The sequence below is a fragment of the Malaclemys terrapin genome, chromosome 17 (genome assembly GCF_027887155.1).
Source record: "Malaclemys terrapin pileata isolate rMalTer1 chromosome 17, rMalTer1.hap1, whole genome shotgun sequence".
Taxonomy (NCBI): Eukaryota; Metazoa; Chordata; order Testudines; family Emydidae; genus Malaclemys; species Malaclemys terrapin.
This window is the reverse complement of record NC_071521.1, coordinates 7,491,527-7,506,976: the sequence shown is the minus strand read 5'-3', so window position 1 is coordinate 7,506,976 and position 15,450 is coordinate 7,491,527.

The window sequence follows — 15,450 nt, the reverse complement described above, 5'->3', positions numbered from 1 at the left end:
CCAGTGTCTTAGATGAGTGTTTTGGCAGAGTGCGAGCACCAGGACTTGTGTCAATGTCTGCACTTTATTTAAGACATGTCGATCACTCTGCCTCTTATGTTCTTCAGGCAGATTCTCTTTGCAGGGGGTTAAGAGGTGGCTGGATGCCACGGTGAAACTTCATCTTCCTGGCTAGCATTGATTTGTGGTTACTGATGAAGTAGCATCTACCTTTCTTCGCTGCTGCAATAACTAGAGGTCAGTATTCAGGTGGCAGAAGTGACAGGCTCTGTGGATGTTCCCAGTAACCTGCAGAAATCAGGCGAATCTCATTCCAAGGCCAGATCATTAATACGTTTACCTGACAGCTGTGTTGTCATTTTGAGTTAATGTTCCAGCTTACTTGGACCTGCTTCCAGAGCTAGGCCTCGATCAGAATTCTGGATCCAGAGCCAAATTGTGAGGGTCAGACCCTCTGATTTGGTTTTTTTTTAGTAGCAGAAAAACATGCACCTCTATGCAGGGGATACTGCATGCAGATGTCCACCAGGAACTCAGAGGCTTCTATGGTAAGAATAGCCTAGCTTTTTATAGCGCTTTTCGCATTAAAAGATCCCAAAGCACTTCACAAATTATACCCGACAGCGCCACTGAAATGGAGCTGCGTGTGGCATTTCCCTTGAGAGAAGAGTCAGGATTAGCTTGTAATAAAGGGGACTCTTTCTTGAGGCCTCCGAGTGGCTGAGTATCACAGATCGTCAAGTGCCCCTCTGGGCCACTCACCAGATAATTGTGAGGGGATCCTGCCACCCGCTCCTGTGTGTGTTTTAAGTCTCTGGGGTCTGAACAGTGCCCTGGTACTGTCTTTGTCTTAGCGACTCCCCCCTGGAGGCTTCATCTAGCACCCCCTTCTGAGAGCTGTGACCACAGGCCCACTGCCCAGCCCCTGCAACCAATGATGTTCCCCTCAGACTTCCCACTCCTCCCCATAGCTTAAACATACCCTCTCCCAAAACTCCAGCTGTGGGGGTGTGCTGGGCCCACAGTTTACCTCTTCAAGGGGCCTGTGGTACATGTAACATGCAAAACACACAGACACTCTGTACAGGGTTTTGACACCATTGCTCTTTACATAATCACTCAAGAAATACACAGAACTGTACCAAAATAATAAACCCTGCATGCACTTCCCTGCCTCAGTTTCCTCAGCACTCCAGGGCTGGGGTCAGAGTCCTCTGAGGCCTTCCAGTGTCCTTCTGTTGCACGCATGACTTTCTTCTCCCACATGGAGCGTTCTCTCTTCAACTTTCCTTCTTTGACCTTAGCTCGTCTGTCACCTTTCTTTCTACTGCCCAAAACTTACTGTGTGGCTCTCTGAGTCATTCCCCAAGGCATCCTTTTTAATCCCCTGCTTTGTCACCTTTCTCTTGTTCTCCCCTCACCCCCTGCAGACAAATAAGAGGATGTAGCTTCTCCTAGGCTCCCGCTAACCCATTGTCCCAAGGTTCTTCACCCTGACTGGGCAGTTGTTGAGTTCTAACAACCTGCTATTGATCCTCACAGGGAGATTCCAAAGGCCTAGCTAGCAATGATGGCTATACATAGACAGAGAGGAAGTCCATAATACAGCAATTTCATAATGGGAATTGCACAATAGCAGCTGGAATTCCTAAGCTGTAGGGACAGATTTCTCAAATGTCACACCAGGGTTTCAGTTCTACAGGTCCAGATTTCAGCCCATAACACTTTATTGTAAGTACCTGAGCTTAAAAATCTCAAGAACTGGGGCTTTCCACTGGAAAAGCTGACCGATTTTTAATTAATAGCCATTGTTAGTGAATTATAATAATGAGAGTGAATGAAAGCTCCTTCCAGCCTGCCAGATGTTCTTGTTTTGTGAAACATTCACTCTTGTTACATCAGTGACGTGACTGCAAATATATCCCTTTCTGTTCAGGAGCTCAGAAACAGGGCATGCTAAATTCAGCCCAGTAGAAGTGGACAGGATAAAAGCTGTGACACACCAGTCTTCATGATAAAAATAGCCTCTGCAGATAAACCAGCAGTGATAAAAATTGCATAAGGTCATCGATCCTCATGCATCAGGGCACAAGAGGATTGTTCGCTCTGAGTCAGGAAGAAATTTCCCTATGGGGCAGTTACTACCTGTTGAGTATATTATGGAAGTTTATCACAGTATTCGGAAGCATTAGCTGCTGTTGAAGGAAGAACACCAGACTTAATGGTCCACCGTTCTGTTTCAGTGTCTCTTATGCACATGTATCTTTGGGGATTCTGAGGTGCAAAGGGCTACCCATGGAGATGCCCCAGGCTTTTGCTGCAGTTCTGGCACCCTGACAGCATGTCTCCACTGGAACTGCATTACCAGGAACTTTCCATGGGTATGTCGCCCAGCACCACAGGACCCAGAAGGCTTCTACATAGTATTATCCTTTCCAAAGATTCTCCATAGGGACATAGCTCACTCATTCTCCACCCTTTTCCCCAGTGTGGACTCCAGAATCACAAAGACACCTGTAGAACCTGAGGGGGTGTGTGTGTCAGATATGGCTCCATAGGGATGGCTAATTCTGCACAGAGGCAAGGAAGGACATGCATTTAGAACTCCCTCCCCATGTACAGATCTGGGGGACGATCCTGCCCATCGATGGCAGTAAACCGGATCCTTAGCTGGTGTAAATCAGCATTGCTTAGCGTCAATGAAGCTACGCTAATTCCCATCAGCTGAGGAGCTGCCCCAGTGCAGTTACCCCAGCCTGAAGCTAGTATGAGGGGAGAATCAGGCCCTGAGGAAGGCGTTCAAGATCTGACCCATGGAAAGGAAGCACACTTTCCATGTTTGTTGGCATTCATGTATCTGAAATATGGAACAAACAAAACTGAGGGAGGGTGGGATATGGAAGCCACAATGACCGATGTAAGGCTTTTGAGACAGGGCATGTTTCTCACTAAGTGTTTGTACAGTGCCTGGCGAAATGGAGCCCCGATCTGTACTGGGGCCTCTTGGTGCTACTGTCTGAATAATGGGTAAGTAAAGGGGAGGAGAGGAACAAAAACCTGGGAAATTGGACGGCTTTATCCCATAGCAACAAGAGTGCTCAGAATCAAGGCAGGAATGTACTCACAGCAGAACCCTAAAAAAGAACCTGTTAAAATAAACACTTTGGCATATCTAACACCTCCCTCTTCAAATGATGTGTGCTGTAAGCAGCTGTGGATGCATTTGAGAAGGGAAGAGAAGGAAAATACTGAAGAAGGGGAAGATAAGAGGTACTCTAATTACATGTTGAAATTAATCCTCTGTTTTCTTTCAGTATCTAATATGTTTAGTCATTATGGGTTCTCTGTTGTTAGTTGATGAATCCAGTCATCTCTTTTGGAGCATCTGGCTTGTATTGTTCACTTGCTTAATGACAGGAAAAGAAAATCAGGCATTTTTCAATGAAGTGTTTGTCCCGCATACAGAATGCCACCTTGTATACAGGTAATGAAGGGGCCCAACAACTAATGGATTGCAGCTTCCTGGGTTTCTGGGCTTAATACATCTTGTGTGACAGGTTTGTATAGGTAGACATTCTAATATAGTAGTCCAACCTTGCAAACTCTTCACCACAGCAGTCATTGCTTACTCATGTGACTAGCTCCACGAAAGTCAATGGGACCCTGGGCATAAGCAAGGACTGTTTGCAGTCTTGGTGGAGTAGAGCATTCTTAAATGGAGAGCGTACAGACCAGATATTGCCCTTTGTAGTCTTACATGAGCTGAAATCCTGCTAAGGTTGAGAGGCAGTCTGCAGGCAATCGGAGAGTACTCGCAGTTAGTTCACTAGGGTGTGAGGTGGGAATTCATTTCCGGAAGAGTTGGAAGGAATGCATGAGCTCTTTGTTTGGAGGGATGATGGCTGATTCAGAAGCCTCTGCATGCTGTCTGTCAGCTTGCTGTACTGGGGGAAGAGGATTCCATCTTCCTTTCAATAACCACGATGAAATGCGTACAGCCTTCCAAACAGATGATGTTCCTTTTCACTTTTTTTCCTGAGGACACCATGATAATGTCATATGTATGGGCTGTAAGCTCTTTTCAGCAGACACTGTGGCCTGGATACACAAAGGGACTTAGGCCCTTACCTGTGCCTGATTGGAGGATTGTGCTGGGGCTTAGGCATCCGGACACCTGCCTGAGGTAGCGGTGTGCATGCCCAGAGGCAGAACCTTGGGAGCCTCGGGCACTTTTCAGCAGAATGTTAGGCAAGGGTAATGCCTGTGGGGTGAGGTGGTAGCCGAGTGGGGGTTTTGTGGATCACAGTAGCAACTAAATCAGGGATTTAGGCACCTACATGGACCTGGGCTTGCATGTACAGCGCCTAACACAATGAGTGTCAATCCCTGACTGAGACATCCTAGCTGGTTCTCCAATACGAACAAACAGTAGCCATAAAAATGATAGACAACCAAAATCAGGTGATATTCCAGGGACACAAACCTGTCTGCACCTGAAGATACTCAGTTGTGTTTAAATATTAAATATTACAGGCCAGATCCTCCACTGGTGTAAATCAACAACTATTGGTTTCAATGCAGCTGTGCTGATTTACGCTGTCTGGAGGTCGTCTCATTCCTATAGGTTATAAAATTTGGAGCTTTTTAATCACCAGTTCACATCTCTAGTTCAAAGCATTCCTGCTTGGAACACCGTGTGCGTACTGACCTGCAATATGCCATACTTGCTCCTTGGTAAATCCCTGGACCTACAAACACACCTGTGTAACTTTATACACAGCACTTCTAGGATGCTTCACGTGCACAAAATTACATACTTGATTGGTTACAGCATTGGGGTCTTCAGATGGGATCATACATGTTTAAGTTGCCTGTTTATTGTACTATTGGTCGTCTCTGGGAAACAGCAAATAAAATAAGAGGCACAACATGAAGGCATCAGGAGAACTTTGTCTCATTAGCTGGTTCCCTGAAGAAAACAGCATAATTTTATTTTGAAGTTGGACTCACACACACAGATTTTTAATGGATTTCGCCCCCCCCTTCTTCCTTTTTTATTATTATTATTATTATTATTTTGTATAATAGTAGGCTGAAATACAGAAATGTCACCGCCACTGAGAAGAAGCTCCAGTAATTGAAAATGTGACATGATTAGAGATCAGGACAATAATGAGATAGTTTATCTTCCCTACACATATAGTACTGGATAAACCTGTGGGAAATAAAAAAAGCATCAATAAATCATATTGTCTCCGCCATGCAAGTAATAACACAGGCAACTACAGGTACAATAAAAAGTTTGTTCCGACACCGGTCCTCAGACATCCCCATTAGGTACAGTAGATGAGACAGTGAGCAATATACCACATTACATTTTCATGACTCTGGGTTCTTGGAGCGCCCCCTCTCATGAATTAGGCAGTTAGGGTCAGCCTCAGTAGTAGATGAAAGCCAATAGCCGTGTATCTGGTATGTGTGAGATCTCCAGAGCCAGGCAGGGGATTTAGAAGCCTCGTTCTCATTAAATTTACAGGGAGACTTTGATTCTTCCAGCCTGTATCTACAGATAGTGGACCACTGTCTTATTCTGAGGAATACTATTCAGGTGAGTAGCTAGTTGATTTCAACAGGATTGCTTGTGTGAGCCAGTGAAATTCACCTCTGGGCAGAGGGCCAGCATAACCCATAGCCTTAGAGCTGGTCGGGTTGTTTTTCTTTCCCCAATGGACAATTTTTCAATGAAAATTTGAATACCAAAATATTTTGGCTGAAAACCAAACTATTTTGATGTTGATGTGCTGCTGTGGTGCCCCATGGGAGTTGTAGTTTGGATGTATGATACTCCTCTTCTCTATATGGGGCTGGATGCTCCCATTGGCCTCCCTAGTTGGACTACATCTCCCATGGTGCATCACAGACTTCTTTTGGGAGAATAAAGGCTGTCCATTATGGGAGTCCTTCACTAGCGTGCATCATAAGAGATGTTCAGCTGAAGAAAATGTCGCAGAAAGGAGAGTGAGAGACTGAAACAACTAAACTACAGCCCCCAGGAACACTGAAGCAGCAAAGCCATATAGAAATATTTGGGGGTGTATAGGTTCTGTTTTTCAACACTTGATTTAGTCAAAAACTCAATTTTTTCCATCATACAATGGTTTAAATGGAAATGTTTTGACCATCCCTAATAGGAACCCGTTAACAGTTAAGCCTTCAAAATAACACTATAAGTTGGACTTAAATAGTATATAGGCCTTGCGCTAGCCCATTGCACGGGGGAGAATTCCAATGTGAAAAAAGTTTGCACAAACTCACAAAACTCCAGCTGAAAAAGTCATCTTATATTAATGATTACTGATTGGCAACATATTATTATTATTATTATTTATTATACACACACTTTTGGTGCCTATTAACTTTTTACCTGGGTGCCACTAAATAATTAAACATGGACATTAATACTATCCGTAAGTCAGCATTGCAAAATCGTCCTGTAAACTTAGCAGCTCTGGCTCAAAATCTTCTCTTTGTGATGACAAAAATCAAATAATAGGGATATTTCATTTGCAGGTCCAATCTTTTCCAAATAGCAACTTCCCTACTCGAGTAGAATATTGTGAGGCTGCCATAAATAGGTAGTAAACAAATAATACTGCAACCCACTGCCATCTGCTAAGAGACTAATTCTATCCAGCTGAAAACTGAAGTAAAGGAAAAGCTATGGGAATAGATCCAGCCAGTCTAGCAAAGGACTAAATGCCCTCAGCACCTATTTGACAGGAGCTGAGTGAGTTCAGTGTGTGGTCGATAATATGCCTTGTATAGGCTTTGCTGGATTACATGGATGTGCCGTAGCACACGGGAGACAATTTGCTTAAAGAGTGTTTAAAAAAGAAACCCCTCCAGCATAATATTTACCATGTTATAATTAGGCCTTGATGGAAAAACACAACAAATGCGTGCGAATTTTCAAAACTTCAAAAAACTTGGAAATTAAAATGTTTTTGAAAGAGACCTGATTTTGAAAATGTTCACAATTTTTTTTTTTAACCTAAAATGTTAGTTTTGGGGCGGGGGTTTCCCCTCTCACTCCCCCCCTCCATTTTCAATAAAACAAAACAACAGTAAGGAAAAAGGGAGGGAGAGTAAAAACTGAGACCAATGAAGAGGGGAAAAATTGGTTTCATGTGGGGGGGGGGGGAAATCCAGAAAAATTAAAAAATATTTGATGTATTTGTGAGCAATTTTTAATTTGGGGGGGAAAGCCACTTTTTTAATGAATTATTTTGACCAGCTCAAGTTTTATAATATGTATTGTAGTCCTTGATCAAACATTAAAAGTCAGATCGTCAGTTGATGTAAATCAGCATACCTCCTTGAAATCAATGCCAATTCACACCAGCTTAGTATGTGGGCATTAATTTTCCCCCCAAGGATTACAATGCATGGGTAACAATCAGGGTCGGCTCCAGGCACCAGCCTGGCAAGCAGGTTCTTGGGGCGGCAGCTCCGGAGAGGGGTGGCACGTCCAGGTATTCGGCGGCAATTCGGCGGACGGTCCCTCACTCCCGCTGGGAGCAAAGGACCTCCCGCCGAATTGGTGCCGCAGATCGCGATCGTGGCTTTTTTTTTTTTTTTTTTTGGCTGCTTAGGGCGGCCAAAACCCTGGAGCCAGCCCTGGTTACAAGGGAACTGCACTGATTTACAGATGATGGCTGCAAGGAACTAGTCCAGAGTGGCCTGCAGCATCTGCCATTGCTGCTGAAGTCGATGGGGCTCGTATATGCTCAGTACCTTTCCGGGTCTGTCCCCAAGTGATGATTCACAGCAGTGACAGGATGCCTTGCGTTATTCAGTCTTCCAGCGAGCACAACAGGAGTGAAATTAGCTTTGTAATAGATCAATATTTCTGCCCCCCAATTTGAGCCCCAGTTCAAAGCCAGACCTAAACTTCAACCAAAGCTGCTCCACTGGCATTCATTGCAATGATTTTCCTCGGCGCACTTTGAGGAACACAGGAGAGGGGCAGGATTATGACAGAGAACAGGAGGTGAGCAGAAAGCTTGCGTGCTATCCTGAGCAGAGTCACATATGTGCTGTTCTGCACGTGTTTGCTGCACAGACAACAATGCTGCTAAGCTGCCGCGATAGCCTGATTGTCAAAGACGCTGAGCACCTGCAGCTCCCATTGACTTCCATGGGATCCGTGGATGCTGAGTGCCTCTGAAAATTAGGCCGCTGGCCTTTATTTCTTGGCTCCATACCTTCACGGGGATCAGGGTTACAAAAGGTAAGACCCCTTTATCTTACAGCAGCACTCACCCTGATGCCAATGGCTGCTGTTACGTGTGTGTATCTGATCTCTTCTGGTATCATTACACAGAGGAATAGCAGAGAGGTAAGAGAACTCTCTCTGCACAAGTCTTTTTCCTTAGTGGACCAATTACCAGAACTAAGAGGGAAAAGAAATCCATCTTGTGCAAGTAGGATTGAGAATCCAGGACCATATGTTCATGTAGTTGCACGCAGAATAGGAAGGAAATTGCTCTGTTTTACAATAATCAGGAAAGGAGGGGAGGGGGAGAGAGAAGGTTAATCACAAGACTCCGCTTCATCTGCTTTCTCTAGCTCTTCTGATTGACAAGTTGTAACAACACAAGCTTCAGCTGATCTATTGTGAATCCCACAGATGAGGGCAGAGGAAAGGGATGAATTGCTAGCTCCGCTCCCCTCCCACCTTTGAACAAACTGATCTTTCTCAGGGACACAAAGGGCCTTGGATTCCTTTGGCCCTAGACACAATCAATAATGTGATTATGACCTTGTTTTTAACTGCGAAGAGTAGAGATGTCAAGGAGACACTCTGGCTGCCGCTGAAAACAAGGTGAGAGAACAGCAGGCCGAGTGTGTGTGTGTTGAATGACTGAAATGTTGTGAGGGGGCTTACTGACGTGGAGATGAAGGTGAAAGGAGTGACCCACGTTACCAGAATTAAGGTAGCTGGGAAGCACTTTTCATTTCTAGGCCCTTATGTAGTTTTCAGAAAAATTTGACTGCTTGACTCTTGGGAGTTAGTGCTGATCTGAGACCTTGCCAAAAAAAAAAAAGAAAGAAAGCTGATTCATCTTGCTGCCACTTGAGACAAAAGAACATCTAATTAAGTCAGTGGCATAAAAATAAATATACAAGGTGCAACCTCAGTTGCAAAGCACATGACTGGAAATTTGCACTCATGTCCAATATGCTTTACCTCACCCCCAAACAGGACTGAATGCACCCCAGGGATTAATCTGCTGTGGAGAAAATGACGGCTAAGTTTTTGTTTATATATTAAGCAACTTTCTTTTTATCACAGTGTGTGGTATATCACAGGATGAGTCAGGCTTTTAAGAGAGTTTCATAACTTAGCTCTGACTTGTGCCTGGTTTCCATCCTGATCAAGGGATTTCTCAGGTCTGTAGTCTATTTGGGTGATGCAGGCCTGAGCGCAAGGCCTGCTGGGAAAGGAAGTGCTATAAAAGCAAGCCACTGGCAGTGCTCTCTAGTTGCTGGGGTCTGATCAACCTGTGTAGTTGGTTTCTCAGCTGAGGAAGGACCTCCTGGCAGATTGTGCTGAAGAAGCCTGTGCAAAAATTGGGCGAAGGTTTGGAGGCAAGCAAGCACAGGAAAGAATCCTGAGGAAGGAGTGAAGTGAACATCTGAGGCAAGAGTGGGCAGTCTCAGTCTAGTGTCTTGGGGTTGGAACCTGTGGTAGAGGAAGGATATGGGCTCCCCTTCACTGTAGCCAAATAGTCAACAGGGATGAACCCCTGATAAAAGGGGAGAAGGTTGAGGTCATGCAGATGGTGGCGAGAGGGCTGTGTATTGAGATGGACTAGGCCACAGGCCATGGGTGGAAGGTCTGCATGTGTGGTGGTTTCTCCTGGACTTCTCTTTACCCCAGAAAGAGAGGCCTCTAGTTTGGCTGGAGGACTTAAGTACCCTACCAGCCAAAAGAAACTGAAGCAGCAGCCATCCCTGTTTTCAGAAAGGTAAGGAACCATCCTGGCAGTTAAAATAACTCATAACAATTCATTACGGTGAATTACATCCAAACCCTTTAGCTGGGCTTGGCCCCTAAACACCGTAAGCTGTGATGAGATGCTGAGGTTATCAGGGAAAGGGTAGGCTTCCTAAACACTTATGTAACCCACACACCTTCTGGGTGTGGTGTTCTGTCCCTTCTAGATTCACCGAGACCACTTGAAGAGAGAGCGAGATTAATGAGTCTGCTCTATGGCTTTTAGCTCATGTAGTAGAGGCTCATGCACTAAACTCCAGAGGTCCCAGGTTCAATCCCACCCGCTGATGACTGGGGTCTGTCGGCCTTACACTTGAGAAAATCAGTCTTGGGTCATCACAAAACCCCTACAGATTTCCAAGGGGTTCTGTGTGAATGTTATTGACAGCTGTAAACCTCCAGGATCAATAACAAAGCCCAGGGAGGTTGCTGGTGCAGGATGTTCCTGAGATACATAACTTAGAAGTATTCATAAAAGGAACAGTGGGAAGGGGAGAGATGGGAAGCAGTGCTGGCAATATGAACAGACAATCTCCTAGAATAAAACCTTATTTTCAAGCCTTTAAGAAGGTCTACGAAACTGCCAACACAACAAAAATGAAATAATTAATTGACCGTGTTGCTTCAATTGCCAACAGTCCGAGTAAGTTATTAATGGCAAGGCCAACAGACCAGTAACTGCTGCATGGAGCTTTGAGTCTCCACATCCTAATTAGTTTTTGTTAAATGGATTTTGCCTTCTGCTTGGAAGGATGTCAGGTTGCAGTCTCTCCTTTCGCAGCAACTCCATGGAAACAAAGAGCATAGGAACAACGATCCAGAGTTTGGGAAAGTGCCCAGCCCCTTCAGCATTTCCACCTTGTGCTCACGCTGGAAAGCCTAGAAGCATGGAAGTGCCCAATAACTAAAACGTTAATGGGCATTATAGAAACAAACCATACGTATTTGCAGTTTTGAATGACTGCCCCCGGCATTATAGTTGAATTCTACTAGCTGGCACAGCGGAGGGTGGAGTAACCGCTCCATTCCCTGGCCACCCTTTCATTGGGCAGGGGAACAACAGTAAATGAATGTGCAGCAACCTGTTCTCTGAGACCCCAAGTCTGGATAGTCTCCCCTGAGCAGTAAGGGGAGATTTTATTCCCCTGCCTGGGTGTACAGTTGAGAATCCAGCCCACACGTTGTATCCCTCCATGGCAGGGCCTGCGTCTCTGGTTTGTCTCTCTGGTGCCTAAGTCTGTCCTGGAATTTAATTCCTTTGGTGCAATTCCACATTACTTCCTGCACCAAATCTCTTCTGAATCTAATTATCCCTCGTGGTGAGCTTCTTCATTCCAAAGAGTTCAATGCCTGACCACCTGGTCGTCCGACCAGGTCAAGTTCTTCAGGGTTTGGTGCGTGCAATACCGTCAGCTTAAACCCCAGCCTGCAACTAGCAGAAAAACACAGATAAACCCATCTGTCTGTCAGTCACGGTATCCACATGAGACCCATAACTACAGAGCTAGAACATACCATTGTCCGTGGCAGAAGAGCACTTATCTGCATGGGAGAACCACATGGTAGTTGAACTCTCATGTCCTCAGACCAGTGAACCATCAGTCTCCAAAGTGTTCGAAATATACAATATGCCAGAATTGTGAAGAACATTCCTAATTCCCCTTCCCTACACCCCCACCTCTTGCAAACCAATATGTCTATAGCCTGGATGCAATTTTTGTCATTCTCAGTGTGGAATCTGAAGGATAGACAGAGAGCCTGAGAACACTGACCCATTTTTCCTCAACTTGATGGATGCAGGCAGGGTGAACAGACGCTGGTCTGAATCTCCATGGCAACTAGACGTGCATGCACTGTACATCCTCCCTCTTGGACGTTTCTGTTTATAATAAATGTATAGTTCAATATTTTTATTCCCCCTCTGCTTAGAGCAGTTGCTGTTAAAAATACAAAAAGGAGGCCTCTGTTTGTTTTTTTTCATGGATGCTGGAGAGCTCAGAAGCATTCAGCCAATTTATTTTTACAGCACAACAGCTTTTCTACACTACCACCTAGGTGAGGACCTTTGAGTATTTGTCAGAGAATAAGGCTCTTGGCTTTCCCTCTGTGTACACAAGGCTGTCTCAGGGCCCCGGGTGGTGATGTGTTTGCCCTAATATAAAAACAAGCTGATTTAAAATCACCAAAGTGGGAGGAGTCAATCTGGTTGAAGCCAACTGAATAGACCCTCTGGAGGAATCTATCCACCAGCCTTTGCGTCAGAGGGAATTGGCCAGTCCTATTACTGAGGAACCTGAGGAACTGGGCTTCTAACAATTCAGATGAATGAGTAATGTACCTCAGCAAAGCATGGCAGAAGAGCAAATTCCAAGGTCAGGGTTTTAGTGGGATAAGGCAGATGAACTGATGCAACAGTCTCCAAAGGGTTTAGCATTTCCTGGTGCATGACAACTACTCACCCGGCTTGTCTGTTCAGGGTTTGTGTGTGTCGGTGTGGTGGGGTTTTATTTTTATTTTTTTGGAGTGCTCATTGCAGGTTTTCTCCATGATGTGCAGGAATCTGGGAAAATGCTTGTCAAAGAGCGTTTGCCTGAAGGACTCATTTCCCTAAGTGGATGTGTCAGAGTAGTCAGTGGCAGAATTTCAGTAAGTGACTTCTATAATCTCTCTCCTCCCCCACACACATACTTTATTAATTTGGAACGATCCTATTCTATTGAGACCTCTCTTGGCACATTTTTGAGACAGCAAAGCACAAACCATCTCCAGTGGTTCAGCTGATTATTATTTTTTTTATTAAAGTTATTGCAGTGAAGGTAATCATCTACGCCTTTTTCAGCTTTACTGGATGGGTGATCTAAGCAGAGTCAACCCACGCCTGCTGACCGAGGGGGTCAGAGTGAGGGCAGCCAGCTTCAGCAGTGTTACTGAGCATGCTCAATACAAGCCAAGCAGTAAATGGGGTGGGGGGGAATGTGACCCCGCATGCCACGACCCCCCCATGTATCACCTCTGGAAGTGACTTTAATTAATTGCATAGCTTGTGTGTGTACCACTGTCTCCTGTGGTTTCCAAACTGTTTGCCTATTTCATAGGCCCTGATATTGTCCAGATTACAGGAGTCTATATGTCACCCCAAGTTATATGGTCCTTGCTTTTGTGCAGTAGGATACAAGTTTTGTTGCTCTGATTTTCCAGATAGTGACTTCATCCATGTAATGTGCATGAAGCGCTCCAAGGCCCTCCAAAGTAAGGGCTACCGAAGAGCAAAGTATTATAAGGCATTTAAAGAGAAGCCATTCGTGGAGCTGAATATTCTGGGAAATGTAGACGACCTAGTGATTGCATTCAGAGATGGACTAGCCCCAACTGGAGACCAAACGTCTGTGTGTTGATCCAAACTTGTATGCATCTGCCTAATTTTTCTGGAAATCTCAGGGGAGCAGGCTTTCTCCTGTTTCCTGCATCGGGTTGAAATTCCTTGAACAGCGGCTTTTGTGAGTATTTTGGCACTTCTGGTCTTTTACAGCACCAGGAGGGGCAGAGTGGCTCGTGATACTTGTGTTTTAAAAACCAGCTGGAACTGGTCAAAGAATTCAAGGTTTTTTGCTAAATACACTTACAATGAAAACACTGACCCTTGTTTTGTTTTGTTTTTTTATATGAAACCTTTCAAAACTTGGAGGGTAGGGGAAGGGAAGGAAACATCCGTTTTTTGTTTAACTTTTTTTTTCACTGAAAAGAGGCATGGGGAATAAGAAAAGTGAAGTGAAGTGGGGCGTTTTCCCAACCCAAACACAATTTTTCAAAATTTTTAGTTGTTGTTGAAAAAAGTATGGAATGAAAATTTTCAGCCAGCTAAGCAAATGTTGTGGGGTGGCTTTGTTTGGTTTGTTTTTAAAAGCCCCCAAACTGTTTTGGGTGAAGACGGCAGTTGAGTCCTGCTGATGCTTCTGATCTCAGGGGACATCCAGTGGGTGTGAGAGCATGGTTGGCCTTAGGATGTATGGCTTAAGGCCTGAATTTTTGGGATAGTACTGAGTGCCTGCAATCCCCACTGATGTCAATTGCAGATACTCAGCACCTCACAGGATCAGTCCTTTATTGTAGATCTGAGTGAATCAGGATCCTCCTCTATCCAAGGAAAAACTCTGGGCCTGATTCGCTTCTCACATGCCCTGGTGCTAATCACTGGATTAACTCTGCTGAAGTCAATGGAGTCGCATCAGCGTGAGAGGAGACTTGAGCCCGGGGAAGTCTTATCTACTAATGAGGAAGAGAAGAGGGGGAAGGGTTGATGTGTTTTTTAATTTCTCGTGAACCAAGTGAATGTGAATAGCTACAGAGTTGAACGCGTGACCCAATTTCATCTGGGTGATGGATACAGGCATTGGTAAGAGCTCCATAGCAACTGGATGTGCACAGTTTAATTATTAAATCCCCACGGTGCTTTCTTTCAAAGATAAATGGGTACAGGATAGTCTCACCTTTCACAGCCATTTGGAAGGAAAAGCATCTATATTTAGAAGATGCTGTTCCAATTCACTGTGTGTCACGTGGTAGTATGGCCTAAGGAAGGGTAACAGCTAGATCAAATGCAGCTGGGGAATGAGTGCCTTTTCAGGAGCCTTGAAACCTCCAGGACCCTTGTTCTCTATGGCCCTGCACTTTATATAACCATTTACACCAGCACAAAGTAGGTGTAAAATGCTATGACTTCAATGTGGTGGCTGGCACATTCTACTCACTTTGCCCTGTGCACATGACTACACAAGGTGCAGGGCTATAGAGAACCAGGCCCCCCAGTTTTTATCACAAAGGGGAGTCTGATCCAGGAGTGACACCTGATTCATGACGAGTATTGGATCTTGGATGCACGTGAGAAATGTCCTGCATGTACAGAGTGCGAGTTATTTTCTTATGTTCATAGTGCCGACGAAAGGTACTGAACAAACAACCCTAGAAACTAAAGTCCTCTGTTTATCTACAGAACAGGTACAACGTAGTTCAAAGCTGACCAGAATAGACCATCCTCATAGGTACTTCAGTCTTCACAGTCCATTCAAGTTTTTGATTTTCTGCTAAGTCAGCCACCAAGAAGCAGCGATTGCCAGTCATTTTGGTGGCTTTTTTTGTGATGTGAATTGCACAGTGTATAAACTTCAGACCAAAGCCAAGGACTTTTACAGGCAAAAACAAAACAAAAAAACACTCATATGATTCTCCACAATGAACTGGAAATCTTGTAGGTCTCTAACTACACTGTAGAAAAAGTTGGGCCCAGTTATACCTAAAACAGCACAAGGTTGCTCTTTTTTTTGGCTTTCAGTTTGCATTTCGTGTTCGATATAGTGCTGGAGTAAATCTCACTTTCTTCTTTAGGAGGAAAG